Source organism: Rhinopithecus roxellana, chromosome 5 (assembly GCF_007565055.1).
Source record: "Rhinopithecus roxellana isolate Shanxi Qingling chromosome 5, ASM756505v1, whole genome shotgun sequence".
NCBI lineage: Eukaryota > Metazoa > Chordata > Mammalia > Primates > Cercopithecidae > Rhinopithecus > Rhinopithecus roxellana.
In genome coordinates, this window is record NC_044553.1 from 46,878,078 (window position 1) to 46,881,934 (window position 3,857).

General features: G+C 45.7%; 1 pseudogene across 1 annotated transcript; it reads right to left on the reverse strand.

Moving 5' to 3' along the window:
- Positions 1-2,293: 2,293 nt before the first annotated feature.
- On the reverse strand, positions 2,294-3,566 carry LOC104670882 (annotated as a pseudogene). The gene has a single exon (XR_749208.2). The product of XR_749208.2 is annotated as an L-lactate dehydrogenase B chain pseudogene (transcript).
- Positions 3,567-3,857: the final 291 nt, after the last annotated feature.

Consider the following 3,857-nt stretch of genomic DNA (forward strand, 5'->3'; position numbering starts at 1 on the left):
AAAATGGGTGAAAATTTTCTATTCCTTTGTCCTTAATTCCAAGTTTTTACAATAAGATCATCCATGAACCTTTCAAGCTCTTTCTTCTGTGAACTTCTAGCAGCATTGGCCACTCCTTTTTCTTAAAATGCCTTCTCTAGGCTTCCATGACATCACATTCCCTTGACTTTTTATTTTTATTTTTATTTTTTTGAGACAGGGTCTTGCTCTATCGCCCAGGCTGGAGAGCAGTGGCACAATCTCAGCTCACCGCAATCTCTACTTCCTAGGCTCAAGTGATCCTCCAACCTCAGCCTCCAGAGCAGTTGGGACTACAGACATGAGCCACCATGCCTGGCTAATTTTTTGTATTTATTTTTTTGTTGTAGAGATGGAGTTTTGCCACGTTACCTAGGCTGGTCTTGAACTCTTGAGCTCAAAGTGACCCACCCGCCTTGGCCTCCCAAAGTGCTAGAATGACAGGCATGAGCCACCACGCCTGGCTTACATTTTCTTGACTTCTAAGAAAATCTTCTCAAAAGCATCTTTTAAAGTTCTCCCTAGAGTCCTCTTTATCTGCCCTTCTTCAAATGTGGGTTTGCCTCAGGGTTCTAGCTAATGCTATTCTCTGTCTCTTTCCCATGCCCTCCACGAGCATTCTTACCCAATCGCTCTTATTTCTATAACTTCTGTCAAGGTCTGTCTCCTGGGCTCCGAAACTGTACGTTCAACACCCCTTACTGAGCATCTCTACTTGGATTTTCTTTTTTTTTTTTTTTTTGGAGACGGAGTCTTGCTCTGTCGCCCAGGCTGGAGCGCAGTGGCGCGATCTCCGCTCACTGCAAACTCTGCTGCCTCCCGGGTTCACGCCATTCTCCTGCCTCATCCTCCCTAGAAGCTGGGACTACAGGCACCCACCACCATGCCTGGCTAATTTTTTTGTATTTTTAGTAGAGACGGGGTTTCACCATGTTCGCCAGGATAGTCTCGATCTCCTGACCTCATGATCTGCCCGCCTCGGCCTCGGCCTCCGAAAGTGCTAGGATTACAGGCGTGAGCCACCGTGCCTGGCCTCTACTTGGATTTTCTACTGTCCTCTCAAACTCAGCAAGATCAAAACTCTGCTCGTCATTTTGTCCACGCAGACACTAACCATCTTCTGTGTACCTTTGCTCAGTGAAAGGCATTGTCATCCATCCAGTTCCCCAAGCTAGATATTTAGGAGTCATTCTTTGTTCTTCTCGCCGTCATACCCAATCAAGCACAAAGTCCTATGGGTTCTGCCTCCTAACTATCTTCAGAATCTGTTGTCCATTTTTTCTACCTTCAGGAAAGGACACATAATGGTTAAGAGCGCAGTGAGTGAATGTGACTCTGTGCTCACTGTTGTGTGACCTCAGGCAAATTGTTTAACTTCTCTCTGCCTCACACATAGAATGTCATAATGCCTTTCTCATGGGCTTCTTTTTTTCGAGACAGAGGTTTGCTCTTTCTCCCATGCTGGGGTGCAGTGGTGTGATCGTGGCCCACTGCAACCTCTGCCTGCTAGGTTCAAGCAGGTCTCCTGCCTCAGCATCCTGGGTAGCTGGGATTATAGGCGATTGCCACCATGCCTGGCTAATTATGTAGATTTAGTAGAGATGCGGTTTCATCATGTTGGCCAGGCTGGTCTCGAACTCCTGACCTCAGGTGATCCACCCGCTGTGGCCTCCCAAAGTGCTAGGATTACAGGCGTGAACTACCATGCCCGGCCCCTCACAAGCTTCTGTGAGGGTGAATGATCAATACATGCAGAGTGCTTAGAACTGTGCCTGCCTATGCAAGTGTAAGTGTTAGGCAAATGCTGATCATGTTACTCTCACAGGTGGTTTCATTTCAGTGTGAGCTAGCTCACAGCAGGACTACTTGGTCTCCTTGCTTCTAGTCTTACCCAGTCTATACCCAACCCAGCAAATGGGTGGGTCGTTCTAAAGCCCGTATTTTGTCCTCTCCTGCTAACTGTAGTCTGGGAAAAAATGTCCAGACTCCCTAGCTGATAAAGGTTTTTTGTACACTGACCACCTATTCACCTTTTCACCCTTATCCCTTGCTGTTGTCCCAACTTGAAGTCTGTACTCTATAATCTACTGGAGTGCAGTGGCGCGATCTTGGCTCATTGCAACCTCTGCCCCGTAGGTTCAAGCAAGTCTCCTGCCTCAGCCTCCCGAGTAGCTGGGATTATAGGTGCTCGATTGCGCCACTGTACTCTATCTACTGTAACCTACAATCTGTCCTATTTGAAGCTTCCATTTCTCCTTTCACCTTCAAAGCTTTCTTTTTTTTTTTTTTTTCACACTACAATAGTTAATTTTATTTGTTCAAGAGCTCATATTGCAAGCATTAAACCAAGCATAGGCTTTGATTCTGTGAGCCCAAATTCACATATTGAAGAAGATCAAAGCAAACTGCGATCCATTTACACGGATGAAAACTAAAGGCTCAGAGTTAATAACATTATAGTTTTTAAATTTCTATAGCCTAGAGCCCAGTAGTCACAGGTCTTTTAAGTCCTTCTGGATGTCCCACAGGGTATCTGCACTTTTCTTGAGCTGAGCAACTTCATCATCCTTTAGCTTCTGGTTGATAACGCTGGTTAATCCTCGGGCATTGAGGATACACGGAAGGCTCGGGAAGACTTCATTCTCGATGCCATACATCCCCTTTACCATTGTTGACACGGGATGAATCCTGGATAGATTTTTCAACATGGATTCAATAAGATCAGCCACACTTAATCCAATAGCCCAGTTGGTATATCCTTTTAGCTTGATGACTTCATAGGCACTTTCAACCACCATCTTATGCACTTCCTTCCAGTTTTCACTATCATTGTCAGTTCCCATTTCTGGATTCAATTACTGGAGAGAAACACCTGCCACATTCACGCCACTCCACACAGCCACACTTGAGTCGCCATGTTCCCCCAAAATCCACCCATGGCAGCTGCTGGGATGAATGCCAAGTTTTTCAGCCATAAGGTAGCGAAATCTAGCAGAATCCAGATTACATCCACTTCCAATCACGCGGTGTTTGGGTAATCCACTTAGTTTCCAGGTAACATATGTAAGAATGTCCACTGGGTTGGAAACCACAATTATGATGCAATCAGGACTGTACTTGACAATCTGAGGAATAATGAATTTGAAGACATTAACTTTTCTCTGCACCAGATTGAGTCGACTCTCCCCTTCTTGCTGACGGACTCCTGCAGTTACCACTACAATCTTAGAATTGGCAGTCACAGAATAATCTTTATCTGCCACAATTTTAGGCGTCTGAAGAAATAAGCTCCCATGCTGCAGATCCATCATTTCTCCTTTAAGCTTATCTTCCAAAACATCCACAAGAGCAAGTTCATCAGCCAGAGACTTTCCCAGAATGCTGATAGCACACGCCATACCAACTTGTCCGACACCCACTACAGTGATCTTATTGTTTGGGACTGTTGCCTCTTCTTCTGCAACTGGTGCAATGAGTTTTTCCTTACGAGTTGCCATTTTGCACAGGAGAGGGAAGGCGCTGGAGACCTCTGTAACAGCAGCACTGCGGAGAAGCTCACCTTCAAAGCTTTCTACATGCTCTCCCTTTGTCTAGAAAATTATTTTTTTCCCCCTTTGAGACAAGGTCTTGCTCTGTCACTCAAGCTGGAGTGCAGCAGTGCAATCTTGGCACACTGCAGCTTTGACCTCCTGGGCTCAAGTGATCCTCCTGCCTCAGCCTCCTGAGTAGCTGGGACTACAGGCATATGCCACCACACCTAGTTAATTCGTTTTTATTTTTAGCAGAGATGAGGTCGCACTATATTGCTCAGGCTGGTCTTGAACACCTGGCTTCAAGCA